The sequence below is a fragment of the Rhopalosiphum padi genome, chromosome 1 (assembly GCF_020882245.1).
Source record: "Rhopalosiphum padi isolate XX-2018 chromosome 1, ASM2088224v1, whole genome shotgun sequence".
NCBI classification, from domain to species: Eukaryota; Metazoa; Arthropoda; class Insecta; order Hemiptera; family Aphididae; genus Rhopalosiphum; species Rhopalosiphum padi.
Window position 1 is genome coordinate 3753953 of NC_083597.1, and position 17270 is coordinate 3771222.

A 17270-nucleotide genomic window follows, 5' to 3' on the forward strand; every position below is an offset into this window, starting at 1 on the left:
TAATACAGTGCGTATTTGAATTTTGAATCGTAAAAGTTATTTTGCCACTTGAAAGTATAATAATTAAACAACGTTTTTAGCTGGTTTATATTTATAGAAGATAAAAAGATCAAAGTATTTGATTCAAGAAAAGTTTTACTTTTATTACATAATATGAGTTTGCTATAAATTTGTTATGTATTTTAAATGTTTGTGTTCAAGTAATATATGCATAAAGTAGACTATACAAACATTTTAAAATCTAGGAAATATGTCAACATTTTAATGCCGTAAAATATAAATTTTCAATCGAACATTTAAACCATTTAAAACTCATTTCAATCAGCCAGACGCATGTACGACTATGATTCAAAGAAACTTTAGGATTCGCCAGATAGAGCCGCAAGCGTGTTGAAGCTCAAGGGAGGCGCGTTGTTAGTCAAAATTCGTCAGTCGTGCCACGCGCTTGGAACGACTAACACGTCGCGTCGTATACAACGATATAATTTACGTGATTTTATACGAGTCATGTCGTAATATTTCTATTTATTTCCGGCAAGCGAAAACTGTATATTCATTATTGATACAAAATCTATCACAATTTTTTTTTTTAATTTCAATATGATTGTCTTTCAAACGTCCCGTGAAAATGTTAAGACAAGTAAAAAAAACCCGAAATTAAAACAAAAATAAAAGCGAGATAATAATTTCAAATTGATCGTGCAATATAAACACATACAGGTATGTTAGCTTTTAAATTCAAATGTAATAATATGCGGTAATTTAACTATTGATATTATCCTATTCATTATCGATTGCAATGGTTATTAATTTATCGAACCCGGACATGAATATTATATTTGTGTTAAGAATCTATATACAAACATATTATCACGTCTGTATAAAATACATTTTTAACATATCATTTTTTCATTTGTAAAGTTAGTAAACAGAAAACTAAACTAAGATTTATATACATAGAAAAAAAATTAATAATGGTTTAAAAATTATACTTTTTAAGTATTATTAAGTTTACTAATTGACATTAAATTAATTTATATTTGAATGATTTATTTAACAAATAATTACCATTGATTACGTCATAATATTATAACACGACATATATATTGTAGGTACTTATTATTTGTTTATAATCTCTAGTTTATTGCTGATTAATAATTTATTATTTAAAAAATGAATTGTTTCTTATAGTATTTTTAAATTTTACGATAAAGTTATATTATTTTATGAAATAATGTAGTTAACTTACAAATTTGATGATTTAAAAAACATATTGATGTTAACTGTTAATAAATAATATTAATTAAAATAGATAAACACGGAATAATAAGTTATGCAAATAATACTAAAGTATCTATTTTATTGGTTTCTATGTAGGTATAATAGTATGGTAACTTCTTTTTGTAGACTATGTTGGCCTATTTTATTGTCACTTCCTGAAACGCGGGTACATCATGCTGAACGGTGGGCAAAGAGACACATAATTTCTATTTTGCATACAATTTCATAAATTTACTTAAAATAAATTATTGATATAATTTGAAAGAAAAATTAATAATTATAACTCATAAGTTATTAAAGTTATTTTCATCATTCTGTAAAGTATGGTTTCTATTGTTTCAGTAATGTAAATATATTATTATATTGATCATTATTAAGTTATATTATAATATATATATATATAAATATTTTATCCATTACTTCTATTTTAATTTTATCGGTAAATCACTGAGATATAGATAAATGAATACCTAAATAGATCATATTTACAGTAAATTTGTACCTGTCGTTTTTTTTTTTTTTACAAAACGCACACATTTTTCTTTAAATCTATATTTGTTCATATGGATTTAAACCTATAGTTAAATTTGAAATAACTGTCATTAGTTTAATGTACTATTTTTTCTAGTTATCATTGTTAAATAATTTATTATATAAATTAATTTTTTATTGTATTATATTTTAAGCAGAGTGCAAAAGCTATTATTTAATATACATATACGCGGGTATTTTATTTATATGTTTTGATAAACTTTTTTTTGAAGCTGTTAAATGCTCAAAGATCTTTTACTTTTCTTTAAGTATTTTTATTTCAAAATGTCCTCGAACATATTCAAAAAAGTATTTTTGAATAATAGTATTTGTTTTTAAAGACATTTGAACATTTAGGGATTTAAAATGTTTAAATGTGTATTTAATAACTCTTTGTAACTATTTAATGATATAATATATCAAAGTAAATTAAATATTTGCAAGTTTGCGATCATAACCTAACCATCCATAAGTTCATAGGCATTTTCGTACAACTTCTTTTCATTAACTTTTCTAATATAATTTATTAAACACCAAACCACAATATAGTTTTTAATCACGTTGGGTGGTTTTGTTCATTTTGTATTTACTTAATAGTGTAATTTCAAATACTGATTAAACACATAAAAGCAATTATCGCATTTTAACCACATTAATAAAAGTGATTTTTGCTACAAAAGTAAAAAGTGAAACTTTTCATCATTGATTTATTTTTTATGTACATTATAATGGTCATCTAATCAGTTAAATGTTTAAGATACATTTTTAAACATACAATTTTTGGCAAGAAACCGTTACACCGAGCTGCAAAGATAATGTTTAAATATATATATATATATATATATATATATATATATATAATTGATGTTGGTTCTTCTTTTACTTCGTTGTACCCTTCATTTTTCTCGATGCTTTGTTCACTATCATAATGTACCATACACATAAAATTCCAAAGTTCATTGAACACGAGATATGTGTCGGAAGTACACATTAGGTAACGTCTAGAAGGAGGATAAAATTATTATATCGACCGTTATCATTAGACGATTCTTAAAACAGTATATTTGGTAAATAGTGTCGTTAATTTTTATCTAAACCTAACGGAATGGATTAGCGTTATTATTGTACAGCTGCAGCGCGTATAATATATATAATGTGTCCTATACTCCTATACGATGATGGGTTTTCAGTTTCATATTCAGCAATGACCAACACCATTTATTTCTTCTAACGGAACGATTAAAAATATTACGGGATGCAAGTATCCATATAAAATTAATAGTTTTCGTACAAAATTAACATTAGTTGTATACATTTATGTTTTGTTAAATACCTTAATAATCTTTTCAAGATATAATTTTTATATCCTGTCTTTCTGTCGTCTAATCGTCTTCTGTTATTTTCGTTAATTAATTTATTCATTTTTTTTTTTTACAATATTTTCGTTATTATTCTACGCACGTTTTTCGTTTATAATGTATAGTAAAATATTTGCTTATTATAGATGGCACATTTGTTTTACACTGTGCGCACATTAAACACGATGATTAAATTAGATACGCCAGCTATGGCCTATAGTCATAGGTAACTGAAATGTGTTCACAGAGTACCTACTTAAAGTTTTTATTTAAGATTATTGGTATCGGTGCTTCAACGTGTTAGTTGCCATATGAAATAATAAAAAAAAAACGTGTTAGTAATCGCGAGAGGAGATACACTGTTTGTTCCTATTATTTATCTACGGCTTGAGCATATTTTATACATTGTACCTATATAGTATATATAATGTTCACAAACAAGTAGACGTGTGAAAATGTAACCAATCTAACAAATATGATTTATTGTGTTTTGAGTAATTTTGACAACCAATAGAAATTTTACTACAATTATAAAATAAATAAAGAAGATTTTAAATGATTCTAATATTAAATGAAAACACGTTAAACTATTCAAAAGCATTCTCATCTGATTTAATTTAGTTCTAATTTCGTTCAAACAATTATTTTAAAATCTGGTATGTACATAATCTGGCTATAAACATTTATTTGGATTTATAATGATTTAAAATTATCATATGTGGTACATCACTGATTCGTAGGTCAAGTCCATACAATATGGTATAATTTATTTTGTACTCAAACTGGACCTTATCTTAAACTTCTTGCAACATCTTATTCATTGCAAAAAGGAAATTATCAAATGGTGAGCTTATTTTTATTCATTACTATCAGATTCCACGTGTAATTGTACGGTGTTTAGTATAAAAGGCCGAAGCCGTGGTTCATTATTAAACATAATAATAACAATTATAATAGGATTAATGATTTAAAAATATAGAATATTATAAACTAATATATAGTTGGATTTTATAATTTAATACACGATAAAAAAATTAACTTTTGAACAGTATTGAGAATAGATTAAAATACCTAATACAATTATTAAAGCTTATAAAGTACAACATAAAATGACGTCAATCGCAATTCACAATGATTATGGTTGTAGATGATAATGTATCAAATCAATCTGAAATATTATGCAATTTAATATGTCAACAGAAAATTACATTTATAAAAATTACACGTAAAGATGTACTTTAAGTAAGTACATTATTATTGGTATATAAATAATAAAATATTTTTATGATCGAAAAGACTACTGAAATACTTCTGAAATCAAAATAAATGGTGAAAGGCATTTATATTTTATGCTTGCACAAATATTAATTATTAGGTATTAATCATATAAATAATATTGTATTTAGGGAGGAATAAATTAGATGGGACTGAGAAAATAAATTATTTATTGATAGTTATGAATATAATACATTATATATACATAAAAAGTGCTTTTACGTTATTGTTAACTTACTATACTTATGAGGCGTTATCTTGAAATTGATATCATACGATTTCGTTAAAAAGTTTTAATGGCAAACAATGTAAAAATGTTAAACATTTAATATTTTTATGTAAAAACTTTCTCAAGCATATTTTTAATAAAAAAAAAAAAATTAATAAAATAGAACTATGGTAATTTTAATTTTAAATATGTATAAAAAACATTGACGATTTCCTAGTATTAGTATAATATGGTATAATGGGAGTATCTATAGCTTTCACTACTCGAAAAAGTACATACCTATAAATATATATATATATACTAGATTATTCATTACATTGAAATGAAATATATTTACATTTATTGTGATTAAATAAATTAAATTATTGATGAAAACAATAATTGAATTAGTTACATTATAGGCATTTAACATTTATATAGGTAAATTACTGTTCAAGTTTTTTTGTTTTATTATAAATTTATATATATATTGAGCTTATTATATTTGGACAAAATATTTTTACGAACAATGATTTTGAATAGATTTTATAAGATATAAAGTCCAAAATATGAAATAGTTTCGTTATAATTTTTAAAACTAAATTAATATATTCAGGTTTACAATCTTAAACTATATAGAAAAATTAAAATTAAATGATATAGTTTTCGGTTATAATTAAATTACTTCATAGTTTATACAACGAGGTATAACTTTTATTTATTCGTTAATAATTTTTCTCTCCTTTTGTACAGCAAGTCAGTACAAAATAAATATTTACATAGTTAAAATATTCAAGTTCAGAGGGCACCCAAGATAATTTTTTTCCTGTCTTCAATTGTGCTGCAATATTGTTCAAATTTCTCTCCATATTCCACTGATTGTAACTGTTAAAGTTATTGTATTAGGATCCATTACAACAATATTATAATAAATACCATTATCCATGTTTTGTTAGACGATTTTAAAATATTTTGATTTTTATGAAAGTTATTAATAGTTATAAATAACTAAGCAATTTAAAAAAATTAAATACTTTAATAACTTAATCGTAAAATACAATATAAAATAACTTAGATAGTTCCACTGCGTAATAAACAATAATGGTCCAAACCATTTTTAAATGTCTGATTAAATATTCTTTATCAATCGTTAAAATAGAAGTTTAACTTTTAGTGATTTTTGGCACTATATTCCGAAGATGTGATTACATAGATAAATAAGAACATTACCTTTAAACAAACTAATGTAAACTTTGATAAAATATTAACATTTTCATTTTGTCGATGAATATAGAACATCGGTAATCGAATTACGTCTCTCCCAAGAGCTATTCATATCTTAAGTAGTGAAGTATCTCACAAACTTAGTTCTTTTAACATTGGATAAGTTCCCATTTTTTATTCGTTTCAGTATATTTATGAAATATTATAGAAAGTTCTTAATTTTTAAACATTAAAAACTAGGCAATTGCTGAAAATAACAATTTTATTGATTCAAAAAGTTTTAAAATACTATTGGAAGGAGTAATATCCACCTTAAGTTGACTTTAAAAAAGAAAAGTTGAGGGTACGTATTTTTTTTAAGCCAACCATGTCCGCCTACTTGCCTCCTTTGCCAATATTCAAGAGTTGGAATGCATGAGGTATAACTATAATAGATTTTATATATATAATATATATATATATATATATATATACATAAAGGACTCCTATGCTTTGCTTTCCTCTACAATATAATGTAAATACAAAACTCGGTGATTGTTAAAATATGAAACGTAAACATTTTCTGAATCATAATTGTAAAATAAAGAAGAGATTTCTGTTGAAAAACAGTGGTTGTTATTACTTTAAAACACAATAACGAGGATGATCATTTTAACCTTCTTGAATACATTAAATAATTATTTTTATATTAACAAAATATTTAAATCGGAATACATTGTCCTGTGCGCACTGAAGATTAACTAAAAGTTTATTTAATTTTTATTTATATATTGTATGTTTTGACATAATGCGAGTTTTATGATTAAAAAACAAATCTGCAGATAGGTACTTCGATAGAATAATAATATTATTATACAACACTGTTCTATTGTAGATATAATAAACTTATTCCGATGAATTGAGTTCATTTTGTACGTACAAATTTTAAACTATGATAAATTAGTGGATCTGGGGTTTGAAGTAATACATACAATTTATACACACTTATCAAGATGAAAAAATGGTTTACTGTATTATTTACGGATTTCGGATTTCTCGTGCTGCTTAAATCCACAAAATAAATATTATAATAAAAGACAAAAGAATGGAAATTCGAATGTTTGTATAGTATCGTTTTATGGGGTTTTTTTTTTTTTTTTTTTACAACAAAAACATTTATTTTTAATATTCTATCATGAATAATTTATATCTTTGAACTTTGAGTATTTGTCTACACACATTATGACGTATAGTAAAATCATTAATACATTTAAATAAACAAGCTCACATAATTGTAAGTACCCGGGCTGGCTGGTACTGAAGAAGAAACATTTATTTTGTGTACATTATCTCAGAGACACAAAAGTACACAATCAATTTCTTATTGGTATTTGAAATCAGGATAATGCAATTAACGCAAATACAAATCATTAAGATTGGTGTCGTTTCGTTAATGGATATTACAACTGGAGCGCGATAATTTAAAATAAAACGAATTATTTTTGATTGGGAATAATCAAAAAAAGTATAAATAAGTACATCTTGTATAGGTTATAGTTTATTGTAATAATAAATTCTAGTCGTGATTAGTGTAACGCAATATGTATAATAATTTAGATTATATAATATATATACATATTAGATATATTTTGAAATTACTTTGATAATAATATCGACTAGGTATCTTAAACTCATATCTTAATACATCATTTTATGATTAATAAATATCTATATTATTTTTATTTTTCTTCTAATATAAGAACTTCATACCTCCAACACAAGCTGTTGCTTAAAAAAGACGATGAAAGAGGAAACTTAGTTATTAAGTTAAATAGTATTTGGGAAAAAAAATCGTCTGTAAAATATACATTATTGTTATTATTTGTTTATATTCACATACATTATGTCAGTAGACCCTTTTTTGTATTCTTTATTAACCTATCAAATATTATTAATAATATTATTATTTTTTTAAATTGTTGTAATTTTTTTTTTTATTAAATATACAATTCACCATATTTTATATTATCTATTAGGTACTAAGAACTCAAAAGTTAACGATAAAATGTACCGTCTAATATAGTAATAGCTATTATTGGCAGTAGTGAAAGTGAAGAAAAATCGTATTGGAGGAATTTATAGATACTAAAAAAAGCGTACGAAACCATATATTTTTTTTATACATAATATCATGTTTGAATCATAAATACCTTTTTTTTTGTTTTGAAGTAACCATGTAGTTTGAGAGAAACACGGTATTTACATAGGTACTGTGTTATTTGTTTAATACCTTACTGTTAATAAGTAAAACTGTAAAACGAATATACTTATAACAGATACTAAACTTTCGGCTCTTAATAAAAAATACCTATGTAATTATAATGTTTTTTTACCAAAAATATTCTCTTTAAATGTCAGTCAATATTTTATCGTGAAAATAATTGCACTTAAGAGGACGTCACATTTATATACAAATGTTCAACATAGTAATAAGAAATTTTAAATGTACTTAAATAATATAAAGATACTTACTTATATTCATGTAATAAATTTATTTCATCTTTAATTTAACCTTCTAATAACTAGAACGTGAATAAAATAAGACAAAAATGTAGTTAATTTAATTCGATGTAATATTATATTTATGATTTTTTTACTTAAACATTTATCATTTATAGACTTGTTTAAAGAAAAGAATTTAAAATTAATAATACCATTATATTTAAAAAAGACTGTGTATGAAATATTTTACTATCAGTTCTTCATTATTGGTTGTAAAGGACTTTAAAATAAGATATTTTTTAAAAATATTTTTTTACAACTATTTACATTATATTAAGGACAAAGAAAATATCATATGGTTCTTCAATATTTATAGAACCAAAAATCGATTCATTTGTCGTTTGTTAAAGTCAATAAGATATATTTTTTTTATCTTAACTTTGAAATGTGCTTGAAATAATAACATTTTTTCAGTCCGTAAAATAACGTAAACAAAATGATCTAGATATTTTAATTATAAATCGTTCAATATCGAATAAAGGAATATGTATTTTTTTAAACATAATTTTGTATTAGGCAGTCTGTTGAAATAATAGAACAGTAAACTTAATTGATATAATATTTACACATCACAGGAAACACAAAGTGAAGAGACCTCCAAGTGAAGGTACCTACTTCGTCAGAAACAATCGTTTCAATTTTTGCGTCGCATATTTACATTATAACATTAATATATTATATGAAAATGCCGAAATTAAATAAATTTTAGCTGTTAAATTTATGGTTTATCTGAGTGTTAATACTTTAATTTAATCGAATATGGTTTTTTTTTTTGTTATGCATAATTTAGTTTAATTTTGAAGATTCATAATTGCCAACAGACGTTTGGCAGTCAAATCTCATCATAACACTGAAAAAAGGTTAATTTTTCTTGTCCCGTATTCTATCGGTCTTAATTTTTGTGAAATTGTATTTCTAAATGTATAATAGGTATCATAGTGGTACCTAAAATATTATAATGTACTTATTAATGTATATTACTTCCAAAAATGTTGTTTGATTTTTTTTTTACTAAAAATAGTCTACTTGTTACATTTTATGATTTTAAGTTATTTTAACACAATTTAAAATGTGTAGCTTATTTTTTCATATAAAGTTTAGTGATAAAGATTGGACATTGCTGCTTCGTTGCATCCAGTGTAGTTGATATGGTAACAATTAAGTCTTAAAAAGGCTTATTATATTTAGACACGTATGTTTGTAGCGCGATGAGAAAAATTATTTATGGGATTTCAAACATTGCAGGGTAGATAATAAAAAGCATTTTGTTTGATGAGTCTCATATATACGATTTATTATTTTAAGTTTCAATGATATGAATAGCCGAATAGGTAAAAACATATGTAAATTATTCTTAAATCTAAATTATATACGAATAACACATTTTAATATTTATAACCATAAAAACTATAAGTATCTTAATTTAAAAATAAATAAATAGAATTTTACGAAATTTGTGTCCATATTTTTTAATGTATTTCTATTTTATTTTTATTTTTCATAATATTAATTTATAATTTTGTTAAACATGTTTATATTTTAAATGTTTTATTTCAAATTCTAACACCATAAATAAAAGGCATTTTGTTTGTACATTTTTGTTTCTGTCAGCGTTTCTCGATTGGGAGGCCATTTTTTTTTAGTGACTTGTGGTTTAGAAATTGTAATATTTGAACAGTATAGTAGTTGTGACAATAATTAAAATGGAACTGACAGAGTACATTTTATATAAATTAATTTAAATCATGCTTGTGAATTGTGATATAAGTGACAAACAATTGTAAATTACTGTGTGTCATAAAAAAACCATAAGTGTTGTTTAAACTATTTTTTCACTGAAATGTTTAATATAAAATTATACAACACGCTTAATACATTTTTAAGAATTATAAGTATATCTTGTACATGTTTAATACAACTTCACTAATGGTTTTAAAATGTTAGATTCATAAATAATATAACTAATACAAGTAGGATCATCTATTTATTTTGTTCAACAGATAGTACATAAATTCTGAATTCATACACTATTGTTTGCGCCGGTTTAAACTATTCAAACGTACTCATGTTGTGGCTGATTGATGTATTAACGATCGCGTCATCTCAGTTGAATAATCCATTTGGGTATAGTAAAGAATTGTAGTCGAAATTATAAAAACTCCGGATACGAGATAAAATGTTATTGCATTACCTATATGTTCCATGTAAATATCATGATATATTTTTTTCTCCGGTGGTGTTTATATTCATATATATTCGAAACTAGCTTTCGGTTGGGCAACAAAATGTGTTTGGCAGATCACCAAAACGGCCGACATGCAGGATTTAAAATAATAAGTACCATGTGATCAAAGAGAATGATGGAGAGAGGTATCTCGCTATATTATCTCTGCGTACGCGGGCCGATAATATGCCATTGCCATACGCATTGCAGGTACCCAAATGAAAAGGATGAGAAATTAACGACGAAAGAGTTATAGTCGTACTTTTAAATAATTGCTTTATTGCATATTGTAAAATCTACATTTGTGAAAAGTACTTATGGAATACATTTAAAAAAAGTATAATATTCGAGTACAAAAGTGAAATTAGTATTTAAACATGTTTTCCTTCCAATAATTGTTTAATTACAGTAATACAAATATAAATTTAAAATAATATTGAAAATAACTTTTAAACGCACGTATTTATTTACTGAACTCTTCAAGACCGAATCTGTTTATGTAGAAGTTTTTGATATACAAATATTTGTATACGATGATTTGATATTTTTCGCAGCTGTCATACAAAGATGTGAGTCTTGGACCGTGTAAAGGCGTTTCATTACATCATACTATACAAGCTAAAAATACGTTCTGCGTGGTTTATACTGTAAAATTTTACAAATAATTGGTAAAAAAAATAATAATAACCATTATTTAGTGTTATAGGTATAGGTATTACGATCATGCGATATAAACATTAGACAAACAGTGCGAATGAAGAAAGTTAAACAATTTATTTATGATTTATAAGAGCTAAATAATATTACTAAAAGGGTTTTATTTTCTTAATATAATATATTATTATATTATAGTTTCGGTACTTATCTATATCGTAGTGTTTTATAACTGTTTTTTTTATGTTTGTCGTTTGTCGCCAAAACTGTTTTTACTTTTGCATTTTTTTAATGACCTCACACTGGATAGTGTTTGTTTTAAAAACGTACATTTTTATCGCATAAACAAAAATAACGGGTAAACGTGTACCTACTGTACGGTTATTAAATTAAAAACAATTGTTGAATGTTTATTAAATAAAAATATTATCGATCAACAATACTGTAATTAATTGAGACTATTTTTTGTCACAATAATATGTACTTCGTATATTTATATAATAAGTACTTATGCGTTGTATGTGCTGGGATATCGACAAGCTGCAGTAGTGACTAAGTATTATATTGTAAATAAATTACCGTCATAGCGCACAGAGTGCAAAGTCAACGGGTTAGTGTATACGGGAGTGAAAACCGACCGAAAACCCGTCGAACAAAAAAATGTATTGTTCATAATATTTGTATAAAAGAAATGGCTTGTATCTATTATATTATGCTTTGGTGTGTTCTACATAATACATGATATAATACTCGTTAAAGCCATTCGAAGGTTGCGACAGAATACGAAAAATAAAAGATCTCAACGCGGTCTACATGCACACGGCGCGCAGGTACCTGTATAATATTATCTATAGTTATACCTTGTGCGGGGGGGAACATTAAACCGGGTGTATACGGTGTAGCGTATTCTGTCGAGTACTTACGCCGCACACAGTCAAACGTATTCCATTATGGGTTGCGTTATCGCGACATGATAATATAATAATTCGACGAGAAAAACGCGGACAATATAATTATTTGTTATAATATGGTTATGTTATTATACGAGAGAAGCTGACGACGGTGTGAAACATAATAATACGATATCTTTGAAAAATCCAGACGACGATGCGGCACAATCGCGCGCAGTCTACACTATATATACAGCACCTATCCGTAATAAAGGTACTCACGAGTAACCGTCAAATGAAAATAATATATATTCTCGCGGTGCAGTACGCTTTTATGTGTGTTACGAGATTTACCTGTATCGACGAAGGACTAAGGCAGTTTTGTGCATTTTATTGGCTGCGAAATTTCGCTCGACTATTATTATCCTTTTGTTTAAACAATATAGGCATTTTGCAGAATATTTCAAAACGTTAGATATGCACACTTAGACGATATACGGTTTCATAGACGTTAGGCTTGTTGGTGTAACGTTTTAAATGGAAACTTTTACCGTTAGAATTTTTTTAGTACATTTATTGTTACATTTTATAATATTTTAACAGTGCGTTGTGTATAATTAACCGTACAGATTTAAAGCTTAAGTGCGGCATTTTCGTGCTCGTTATTTATTTTATTTCGTGCGAAAACGAAATAGTTTTGGTTTCAATAAAATATTATAATATGAGTTATACCTAATGCCATGACACTATATTTATAAAATGTTATACACAAATTAAAATGCAAATATTATTATTTTGTGTTCTTTTTTTATTTTAATACAATATTATGTAGTGATGTAGCTGACATTAAGTTAAATTATAATGTGAGAAAGTTGCGCAGAAGATATCCTAGATATCTAAATATTCAAATGGTTTTGGTAATTTTGTGGGGATGTTATTTTGATTAAAAAATAACTTTATTATTTTAATAATTTATGTCATATTTACTGTGTAATTTATTTCTAGTCGTAAGTAATTTTTATTTTTACATAATTTAAGTTGATGTCACATTCATATTATACACTTTCTTATTCTGAAACGCATATTTATGTATAAGGATGGTTTGTATAATATTATTATAATAATATTGTGTTTGGTGAAAAGTGTGTATTGTTGTTTTATTTATGAATATGATCAGTGAAAGTATGTTATAAAACTTATATTGTACTACCAAAATGTACAAAAGATCGAAGTTATAGGTAGGTACGATATTAACGATTTATTCAATAAATAATTAATGATAAACTGATATAGAATTTAAATTTAAAATAATTTTTATTTATGTTAGTAAATTCACTTAATTGCAATTATTTTTCAATCACGGAAATTTGTCATGAAAACTATTGCTATTATATTGTTTTTATTTTATAACTAAGTCACCTAACCTAAGAGATGTGAGGAATAGGTGTATTTTAATATAATGATTAATGAATTATAATATCAAGGATAAAAAGATGGTTTACATTCGATATAGACCTAAAGTTCAAGAATTTTATGAATATCATTTTTGAAAATTTTAAAAATTTTAAAAGCATAGTTAAAATTAGAAAATTACCGTCTATATTGTGTAGTTATTAAAATAAAATATCTTATGGAAACTTGACTTTTTTTTCATTCATCTTTTTATAATAATTTTAAATTTATTTGAGTTGAAATTTATTAATTTTTAAGACAACATATTTATGATTCATTTTTAATTTGTGATGTATTTTTTTCATTAAAACACAGTACTTATAATTAATTTAAACAATTATTAAAAATAACTTGTTTTTATGAAATCTTAAATTTTTAAAAATATTATATCATATATTTATTGGTTTAAACTTTAAACTGTATACATATTATAGTCCCTTTTAGAATGTTTATCAAATGTAAATATTTAAAAATAAAAATAATATACTATATAAAGTTACAACTTTGATCTATACTGAAAAAGGAAAGTGCTGTGTATGTTTTTTAATTTTTCTTTATAGTATAAATTTGTATCAAATAGAATATTGTTATTTGTTTGATGATTCGATTATTTAAACAATAATGATTGTATACCATATAAAAAGTTAAGAACTTGTGACAACTCATTAGTTATGTAAGATATATTATCTTATTATTATTTTTTACTGACAAGAAAAATCATGAAAATCATCGAGAGAAAAAGTCTAATTAAATAAATTGTAATAGGATTTAGTACTTTGTAATAAGAAAATAATAAATTGTGTATTAAGCACATTTGGACATTGACTTTATAATGGCCAATGGTGATTATATAAAATATTATTCTATTATTGAGTGATTTTCATCAACTAAAATAAATGCAAAGTATCTTTGATAAATACATTTAAAATAAAAAACACATGTCTTCTACAAGTATGGCATTCTTAATAAGTACAATGATTTTATTTAATTTAAAAAAATAAAATAATGATCATCAACTTTAGAAACATAATACTGAAAAGTGTAAGGATTAAAGAATAGCCATATAATAATTTTAACTTTTTTGAACGATCAATCATTCGAATAATTTATTAAATATATCAGCTATATGTGATGTCGATTTGAAATACAATAAGGAAATGAAAACAATATTACAACGTATTAAAATAAAAATCATTGAATATGGATTTTATTAATGTCATATACGTGTAACGTTTAATAGGTATCTTTTGAGTGTTGACAGTGATCAAACAGTTTCTTAATAATTTAGTTTTTGTCGAGCATCTATTTATACATATTTTTCAATAATATAAAAAGGGATTCAATGATATATCAGTATGGTCTTTTTTTATTCTAATAACGCATTTAATCAAATTTTATTTTGTTTTAATTGTTTTAAGTATACTTAAAAATTTAAATTATACTTTCAGAAACTTAGATTTTTTATATTATTTGAAAGGGAGGGGCACGCACAAACTCAAGTAAAATTTCTCAGTACTTTTCATATCATTTATCGTATGCAATAATTTATTATTGAATTTATATTTAACGCATGCATTATTATGACTAATTCAATGGCTCTCCGTTGTGCCTCCGATATAGCTGCAGAGTCACTTATATAGCTTATTTCAAATAGAATCACTCTCTTACACTATACATTTTTAAACAAATCACTTTTTTTGAATTACAATTTGAATAAATAGTTAATAAATAAATAGAGGTACCTATTAAACTTTATTTATACTTAATATTATAGGTAGGCAATCATAATACTCAATGCTTTTATATTATGTATTACAGATATGTAATATTAAATTTAGTACTTATACTTGGACTATTTTTACAAACATAAAATTCTAAAATATTTATATTTATATTAATACTATAATTATTAAGCCAATTAGTCGTCATACCTTAAATCATTAAATCCTACCATCGTGGACTATTACCCTTAGCACATACATTTTAATAACTCAGTGAATACTTGTTTGAATTTCGATTGCCATACACATAAAAATTGTTTTTTAATTACTTATTCATGTTGTGACGATTGATTTCATAAGATATAATACTGAATTCAAATAAATTATTCAGCGGCAATCACTTACTCATATAAATAAAAAACGACATCCATTGACTATGAAGAAATTAAGTTATTTTTTTATAAAAATAAAAATATATTACATTTTTCGTCTATATATTTTCTAAGACTAATTACTTGCCCTGACTCCTGATCCCATGATTTCGTTTATACATACTTGATCGTAAAATAAATACTTCTTAAACAAAATTTAAGTAAAATTTAAGTACATACCATTATATTATTTAAAACCTTTCATATAAAAAGGAAGAATAAAAAAAATATTCTAAGCTTATAATGGCTGCTTAGCTCAAAATATAAATTAAAATTAAAATTATAGATGCTTAATTCAGTAATTAATGTTGTATACTTCAAATAAGAACATTAAATACATACCTTTGTATTGGGTTTTTGAATTCCAATTGAATTGGTGCATGATATGCGGTTTTTTAAACTTTTTTACTAAGAACAATAGTGGTTTTGGGTTTTAATTATTTATTCAAGGTTCTAGTGCTCGAGTTGAATAGTTCTTCTAGACCATTAAAATTTTCATATTTATTTTAAATTGGTTAATGATTATTTTGTTTTTTTTTATCCATATTTTTATGTTCGTTTCTTTTGTTTAATTTTATTAAAAACCATTATGTATACAATATATAGGTACAACGGTATTATGTAATACGCGGTGTCTTTTCTTACCTTCTGTATTTTTATACTAGAGTTACAAATATAGTATTGAATTAGATACACAATTTTCTACCTATATTATTATTGGATTTTATAAATACAATCGTATTAAAAATATCGGAGAAATCGCATTTAGTCCATAATAGGTACTCGTTTATTTCGAGTAAACCTAATCATTGTCTATCGAGTGAATTGTTTATACCTACTAATAGATCAAAATATTTTACATTATTTTGAACATAATACACTCTTTAAAAAAACGATATTATAAAGTTTTGGAAAATATTGTACCTGTCTACATTTCAACGGTTATTTATTTTAGAATTATAACAAAAAAATCAAATTTTGCCAAAAATTGGTTTTGCGTACATTTTTGTATTTTTTTGCTGTTCTTTTTATAATTCCCTAATAATTGGAAAGAGTACGGGGAATTTTTTTGTGTTTCCTTAAATTATCAATTAGATATATAGTTGCCTATAAAAACAGTACGAACTGTAAAGATTGTTTTTATCTCATAATATTTCAGTATATCTATAGCGTATACAGTTGTGTACTAATAAAACTATTATTGTCAAATTTAATTACTCAAATTAATATCGCTCGTTAAATCATATTGATTGAACATATGTCTTATTTCAAATGATTCATTATTATAATTAATCGGTCTGCTGATCATTTTATAAATTTATTTTTCAAAGTGTTTTGTTCAACTTCAAATCAATCATGTTCCTTTGAAATTATCTTTGTAAAATGAAACAAACTTAAACATCAGAGTTTTAATTTGATTTACAATTTTAATTACGAGTTTAAGATTACCAATCGAAGAAATGAATTCAAGTTTAAAAAC

At 24.4% G+C, this 17270-nt stretch overlaps 1 protein-coding gene across 1 annotated transcript in view; it reads left to right on the plus strand.

Annotated features, from left to right (window-relative positions):
* The first annotated feature begins 443 nt into the window (after positions 1-443).
* The window catches only part of LOC132917254 (lutropin-choriogonadotropic hormone receptor-like), a 116317-nt gene continuing 99490 nt past the window's right edge, over positions 444-17270 (plus strand). The window contains exon 1 of the mRNA XM_060977901.1: positions 444-720. The gene's annotated coding sequence lies outside the window, so the exon portion shown is untranslated. The remainder of the gene's footprint in view (positions 721-17270) is intronic.